Genomic DNA, 8,696 nt, shown 5'->3' on the forward strand with positions numbered 1-8,696 from the left:
AAACAGGGAAGTGAAATCTTGCGGAAAGTAAGCATTCCTGGTCCTAAAAAGAATCAGAGATGAGGTAAAGTTTGCTTTTGTTCCAACTGTATCTAGAGTCCGGGAATAAGAATGACCATGTTTGGTATCCCCAGATGTGAGATCAGAGAATAATGGTTAGAAGACTCAATATGGGTCACCTGATTTATTTGCTTCCTGTGTTTTCCATGTGGATGAGTTTATTCCCTCTGAATACTAAATCATATCTAAGATATACTCTAGTTCTAACACTCTGTGGTCCTTCAATTCTCAGAAACTGTGTAATTGTGAGAGTTGCTATAACATTTCTTTTCTAAGCAAGAGAGCAAACAGGTACTGCCATGAGAATGTTGAATTCAATATTTTCTGAAGTTCCCTCATGTGGTGAAGAAATGCTTCCTGTACGGCAAAATATTTTCACGGCTGCATTTCTTCTGCTGCTTCAACCTCAAGATTCAAGGGTTGGCACATACGGATTCACAGAAGACTTTCCTAGGAATTTTGTAAAAGTAGTATAGACCTGAACACATTCATAAGGCTGTATCTTGAAGTAATACTGATGAAAAATGGATTGCCGTTTCTTCTTCAATACAGACTTAATCCTTAATATCACAAGGGATGCCATAATCCCTGAAATATCATCTCATTGCAGGTCAAAATCTAATTTTCTTCCTATTTCAAATGATGGACATCGAAGAAATAAAATGAGCAAGAGAGTACAAGAGATAGAATTTAATTTACTTAGAATAAAAGATAATTAAAATAATCTCAATAATTTTAATCTACAAACGTTCTCTAACAATGCGGAAGGAGTTTGCCAAGAAATAGAATGTAATTTAAAACCAATTCGTGTTTGACATCATTCTGGGAGTTCTTGCAAAGAAATAAATTTCTTTGGGAAAAAAGGTTGAATTAAAGAAAAAAACAGATTGAAAGGACTAGGGATTAACACAATCATTTTGAAGACAGAAGGGTAGTGTCCAATCTTGATGAAATACATGAGAATCTAGGATTACTTTTTGTCATTTTCAAATTCTTGCTAGGATAGTTAAGTATGGTGCTTGATATTTAAAAATGATAGATAATTTTAAGTAGATATGCTAACACTGTTGCTGTTTATTTCACAGAACTGAAAAACCAAACTAAAACAGGTGTGGAATTCACCTCGTTAAAACTGAAGCTGAATTTGTGATATTAAAAGAAGGTGTAGTTTTTTTAGAAGAAAACATCAGACACTGAAAAGTGTTCCAATGAGAAATAAGGTTCCACATTCAAACATGTTGTTAAGAAGGAAAAAAGTAGTACTTTGAAGGCACTGAATGTTTTACTTATATTATTATACCATTATGGCGTTACAACTAGAAAACATTTTTAATGAAATGGAAAATTATTAATTTTGAAAAATAAAACACCAATTCTGACTCTTCAAAAACAATACGTACCTCTTCTGATTACTGTGAGGGTTAAATGAGATAATCCATGTGAAGTGTTCAGCACCTTGCAAGCTATTTTGTAAGCACTAAGCAAACTTTAAGTTAATTATTAAGGTCTTACTGGGTCCTCATAGCATGGATGTAGGAGCAAACAAGCAAAACATATATAGTAGTGTAAATGTAGTCGCTTTTAGGATACTAAAACAATTTCATGGCACAAATAATTCATATTTAATTAGAATTGAATATGCTAAAGCAGAATTCAGACTTTGTGAAGTTATATTTTTAAAGAATCTGTAGTTTAATTATTGAAGGAAGAAATATTTGTCAAGAACCTACTATGCAAGGTACTCTTTGCCAAGTGTTGCTTTAGCAACTCAAAACTCAGAATCTGAAGTCATCACTATTTAGAATGTCACTTAACTCTGAGAATTTTATTGAGGTCCTCCAAGAAAACATGTTTCTTCAAAATTTTTCTAACCACCACCACCATCACCTTTTATGATGGCTGAATTTGAAAAAGAAAATCTCATTTTAAACTGTGTTTTTACAGCAACTTACCGAACAGTGGCCTTTAGTTGCTGTTCTGTGACAGCCACTCTATTAAAATCCTGATGTAAACAAGTGGAGAAGGTGAACTAGAAGTGCAGATATTTGCACGGCATTACTGTCAGGTAAAATTTTAAACATAGGTTTTATGAACCCATTATTTTCAGTCAAGGCTTTTGACTACAGCATCTGAAATCATTTAAGGAGACAAAATGTTTTGTCAAAACATACTGCTGGGAGTCAATGCGTAACTTCTTTTCATATAATTCAATTTAGTTCTGTTGTTTGCATGAAAGAGAAATTCTAGCTGGGCAGCCATAGTGAGCCAGGAAAAAAGTGACAATATGGTGAGCATGAGAGGCAATTAAAATTAAATGCTTTTTGTCTTCATTTGATTTCTTAATAAATAGTTAATTGCATTGTGGTGTACCTGGTGACAGGCTAAATTAAGAAGATATTGGGCATCTTTGATAACTTCTTCCCATCAAATTTAAACTTAAGTTTGAATTCTACATCAGGTGGAGGAAAAACTTAGTAAGGTTTCTTCCCAAAATATATGCCTGAAAAATGGGGTCACTATGCTCTCAGGTGGAGCTATTTTGACATAGGTGGGGATCAAGTTTATAGGCAGAAAATAATGAGATGAAAAAAATAGTTCTCTAAATGGATATGGGAACAGAGCTGGGTTTCACAGAGCTGACAGAAGTGGTAACTTTATTAAACACCACCAATACAAATTACCTGGTAGATAAATAATCCAGAGTTCTACGTGTTTCCAATGACAAATTCTTCTATCTAGCAAAGCATCCAGTTTCAAGAATAGACTAGATCTTATGAACTAATGTGAAGGGACAGAAGTATGAGGAAACGATTAAATTTAATCATTTGAATACTGATTTGTTAAAAATTCATGCAAGATTGCATTAAATTCCTATTATATGCCCGGCACTTTCCTAGGATCTGAGAATGAATGCAAAGTTAAAAGCGAGATACCTGTCCTCAGGCTGTATATAGTCTAGGGGGCAAAGAAAGACTTGTGAAAAAATAAATGCAACAGAAGGTTAAGGTATTATGGTAACAACACATGAAGTTTGCAGTGGAGACCCAAAAGTTACTGAGTCTGTCTTGAAAGGCTTTATAGAAGTGATTCTTGAGAGGTAAGGACCTGCTCACCATACTGTAGCTTGGGTAGAAAAGACATCGCTGACAGAGGGTTCCAAGGAGTAGACATGTGAATCAGGATGGAATGTTGGGAAGAAAATAAGTAGCATAAGTGGCATGGGACAGAGGGTTATTGAGAAACAATTCTGTTTAGAGATGGAGTGTTTTAGGGATAATTTAGGAGGTTTGCTAGAAGCCAGATCATACTAGAGCCTAGACTTTGACTCATAAATATAATGAGGAGGCACCTATGAAAGTAGAAGAGAGAAATCAGATTTGCATATTAGTAACATTACTTAAACAATAATGTAGAGGACTAATTAAAGCAGAATATGACTTAATGGAAGAAAGCAATCTGTAATATTCTGTAATTAGAGGAATAAGGTCTGGAGTGATGTAGTTGCAAGTAATGATACAAGAGAGGGCATAGGAGAGATTTAGAAGAAGAATTCACAGCCCTGATGGAAGGTGAGATTAAAGAGTTAAATTGGCGGTGAGCGTGAGGTTTGGAGCTTGGGTGACCAAGTGGATGGTGGCATCCTTTATTAAAATTGTATGAATAATAAAAATAATAACCACCATCATTTAAGAGCTTTGTCAGTCATTATTTTCTTTAATTTTAAGGACATCCAAGTAAAATAGATATAATTATGATTTCTGTCTTAGTGTGAAAAAAAAATGAGATTGAGATATAGTTAAGTAACTTGCCCAAAGTCTCTTGGGTAGTATGTGGTAGAGCCAGGACTCCAACCTAGGAATGCCTGACTCAAAAGTCAATGCTGAGGCGGGGCAAGATGGCACACTGGTGAGCTGTATGTTTTAGTTACTCCTCCAGGAAAGTAGGCAGAAAGCCAGGAACTGCGTGGACTGGACACCACACAGCAATCTGACTTTGGGCATACTTCATACAACACTCATGAAAACGTGGAACTGCTGACATCAGCAAAATCTGTAAGTTTTTGCGGCCAGGGGACCCGCGCCCCTCCCTGCCAGGCTCAGTCCCGTGGGAGGAGGGGCTGTCAGCTCCGGGAATGAGAAGGGAGAACTGCAGTGGCAGCCCTTATCAGAAACTCATTCTGCTGATCCAAACTCCAACCATAGATAGACGGAGACCAGACACCAGAGAATCTGAGAGCAGCCAGCCCAGCAGAGAGGAGACAGGCATAGAAAAAAAACAACACGAAAAACTCCAAAATAAAAGCGGAGGATTTTTGGAGTTCTGGTGAACATAGAAAGGGGAAGGGCAGAGCTCAGGCCCGAGCCCAGGCCCTGAGGCGCATATGCAAATCCTGAAGAAAAGCTGATCTCTCTGCCCTGTGGACCTTTCTTTAATGGCCCTGGTTGCTTTGTCTCTTAGCATTTCAATAACCCATTAGATCTCTGAGGAGGGCCGTTTTTTTTTTTTTTTTTTTTTTTTAATCCTTTTTTCTTTTTCTAAAACAATTACTCTAAGAAGCCCAATACAGAAAGCTTCAAAGACTTGCAATTTGGGCAGGTCAAGTCAAGAGCAGAACTAGGAGAGCTCTGAGACAAAACGCAATAATCCAGTGGCTGAGAAAATTCACTAAACACCACAACTTCCCAAGAAAAGGGGGGTGTCCGCTCACAGCCATCATCCTGGTGGACAGGAAACACTCCTGCCCATCGCCAGCCCCATAGCCCAGAACTGCCCCAGACAACCCAGTGTGACGGAAGTGCTTCAAATAACAGGCACACACCACGAAACTGGGCGTGGACATTAGCCTTCCCTGCAACCTCAGCTGATTGTCCCAGAGTTGGGAAGGTAGAGCAGTGTGAATTAACAAAGCCCCATTCAGCCATCATTTCAGCAGACTGGGAGCCTCCCTACACAGCCCAGCAGCCCAGAACTGCCCTGAGGGGACGGCACTCACCTGTGACATAGCACAGTCATCCCTCAACAGAGGACCAGGGGGTGCACGGCCTGGAAGAGGGGCCCACTTGCAAGTCTCAGGAGCCATACGCCAATACCAAGGACTTGTGGGTCAGTGGCAGAGACAAACTGTGGCAGGACTGAACTGAAGGATTAGACTATTGCAGCAGCTTTAAAACTCTAGGATCACCAGGGAGATTTGATTGTTAGAGCCACCCCCCCCTCCCTGACTGCCCAGAAACACCCCCCATATACAGGGCAGGCAACACCAACTACACACGCAAGTTTGGTACACCAATTGGACCCCACAAGACTCACTCCCCCACTCACCAAAAAGGCTAAGCAGGGGAGAACTGGCTTGTGGAGAACAGGTGGCTCGTGGACGCCACCTGCTGGTTAGTTAGAGAAAGTGTACTCCACGAAGCTGTAGATCTGATAAATTAGAGATAAGGACTTCAATTGGTCTACAAATCCTAAAAGAACCCTATCAAGTTCAGCAAATGCCACGAGGCCAAAAACAATAGGAAATTATAAAGCATATGAAAAAAAACAGACGATAAGGATAACCCAAGCCCAAGAACCCAAATAAAAAGATCAGAAGAGACACAGCACCTAGAGCAGCTACTCAAAGAACTAAAGATGAACAGTGAGACCATAGTACGGGAGACAAAGGAAATCAAGAAGACCCTAGAAGAGCATAAAGAAGACATTGCAAGACTAAATAAAAAAATGGATGATCTTATGGAAATTAAAGAAACTGTTGACCAAATTAAAAAGATTCTGGACACTCATAGTACAAGACTAGAGGAAGTTGAACAACGAATCAGTGACCTCGAAGATGACAGAATGGAAAATGAAAGCATAAAAGAAAGAATGGGGAAAAAAATTGAAAAAATCGAAATGGACCTCAGGGATATGATAGATAATATGAAACGTCCGAATATAAGACTCATTGGTGTCCCAGAAGGGGAAGAAAAGGGTAAAGGTCTAGGAAGAGTATTCAAAGAAATTGTTGGGGAAAACTTCCCAAATCTTCTAAACAACATAAATACACAAATCATAAATGCTCAGCGAACCCCAAATAGAATAAATCCAAATAAACCCACTCCGAGACATATACTGATCACACTGTCAAACACAGAAGAGAAGGAGCAAGTTCTGAAAGCAGCAAGAGAAAAGCAATTCACCACATACAAAGGAAACAGCATAAGACTAAGTAGTGACTACTCAGCAGCCACCATGGAGGCAAGAAGGCAGTGGCACGATATATTTAAAATTCTGAGTGAGAAAAATTTCCAGCCAAGAATATTTTATCCAGCAAATCTCTCCTTCAAATTTGAGGGAGAGCTTAAATTTTCCACAGACAAACAAATGCTGAGAGAATTTGCTAACAAGAGACCTGCCCTACTGGAGATACTAAAGGGAGCCCTACAGACAGAGAAACAAAGACAGGACAGAGAGACTTGGAGAAAGGTTCAGTACTAAAGAGATTCGGTATGGGTACAATAAAGGATATTAATAGACAGAGGAGAAAAATATGACAAACATAAACCAAAGGATAAGATGGCTGATTCAAGAAATGCCTTCACGGTTATAACGTTGAATGTAAATGGATTAAACTCCCCAATTAAAAGATATAGATTCGCAGAATGGATCAAAAAAAAAGAACCATCAATATGTTGCATACAACAGACTCATCTTAGACACAGGGACACAAAGAAACTGAAAGTGAAAGGATGGAAAAAAATATTTCATGCAAGCTACAGCCAAAAGAAAGCAGGTGTAGCAATATTAATCTCAGATAAAATAGACTTCAAATGCAGGGATGTTTTGAGAGACAAAGAAGGCCACTACATACTAATAAAAGGGGCAATTCAGCAAGAAGAAATAACAATCATAAATGTCTATGCACCCAACAAAGGTGCCACAAAATACATGAGAGAAACACTGGCAAAACTAAAGGAAGCAATTGATGTTTCCACAATAATTGTGGGAGACTTCAACACATCACTCTCTCCTATAGATAGATCAACCAGACAGAAGACCAATAAGGAAATTGAAAACCTAAACAATCTGATAAATGAATTAGATTTAACAGACATATACAGGACATTACATCCCAAATCACCAGGATACACATACTTTTCTAGTGCTCATGGAACTTTCTCCAGAATAGATCATATGCTGGGACATAAAACAAGCCTCAATAAATTTAAAAAGATTGAAATTATTCAAAGCACATTCTCTGACCACAATGGAATACAATTAGAAATCAATAACCATCAGAGACTTAGAAAATTCACAAATACCTGGAGGTTAAACAACACACTCCTAAACAATCAATGGGTTAAAGAAGAAATAGCAAGAGAAATTGCTAAATATATAGAGACGAATGAAAATGAGAACACAACATACCAAAACCTATGGGATGCAGCAAAAGCAGTGCTAAGGGGGAAATTTATAGCACTAAACGCATATATTAAAAAGGAAGAAAGAGCCAAAATCAAAGAACTAATGGATCAACTGAAGAAGCTAGGAAATGAACAGCAAACCAATCCTAAACCAAGTAGAAGAAAAGAAAAAACAAGGATTGAAGCAGAAATAAATGACATAGAGAACAAAAAAACAATAGAGAGGATAAATATCACCAAAAGTTGGTTCTTTGAGAAGATCAACAAGATTGACAAGCCCCTAGCTAGACTGACAAAATCAAAAAGAGAGAAGACCCATATAAACAAAATAATGAATGAAAAAGGTGACATAACTGCAGATCCTGAAGAAATTAAAAAAATTATAAGAGGATATTATGAACAACTGTATGGCAACAAACTGGATAATGTAGAGGAAATGGACAATTTCCTGGAAACATATGAACAACCTAGACTGACCAGAGAAGAAATAGAAGACCTCAACCAACCCATCACAAGCAAAGAGATCCAATCAGTCATCAAAAATCTTCCCACAAATAAATGCCCAGGGCCAGATGGCTTCACAGGGGAATTCTACCAAACTTTCCAGAAAGAACTGACACCAATCTTACTCAAACTCTTTCAAAACATTGAAGAAAATGGAACACTACCTAACTCATTTTATGAAGCTAACATCAATCTAATACCAAAACCAGGCAAAGATGCTACAAAAAAGGAAAACTACCGGCCAATCTCCCTAATGAATATAGATGCAAAAATCCTCAACAAAATACTTGCAAATCGAATCCAAAGACACATTAAAAAAATCATACACCATGACCAAGTGGGGTTTATTCCAGGCATGCAAGGATGGTTCAACATAAGAAAATCAATCAATGTATTACAACACATTAACAAGTCAAAAGGGAAAAATCAATTGATCATCTCAATAGATGCTGAAAAAGCATTTGACAAAATCCAACATCCCTTTTTGATAAAAACACTTCAAAAGGTAGGAATTGAAGGAAACTTCCTCAACATGATAAAGAGCATATATGAAAAACCCACAGCCAGCATAGTACTCAATGGTGAGAGACTGAAAGCCTTCCCTCTAAGATCAGGAACAAGACAAGGATGCCCGCTGTCACCACTGTTATTCAACATTGTGCTGGAAGTGCTAGCCAGGGCAATCCGGCAAGACAAAGAAATAAAAGGCATCCAAATTGGAAAAGAAGA

The sequence above is a fragment of the Choloepus didactylus genome, chromosome 9, assembly GCF_015220235.1.
Source record: "Choloepus didactylus isolate mChoDid1 chromosome 9, mChoDid1.pri, whole genome shotgun sequence".
NCBI classification, from domain to species: Eukaryota; Metazoa; Chordata; class Mammalia; order Pilosa; family Megalonychidae; genus Choloepus; species Choloepus didactylus.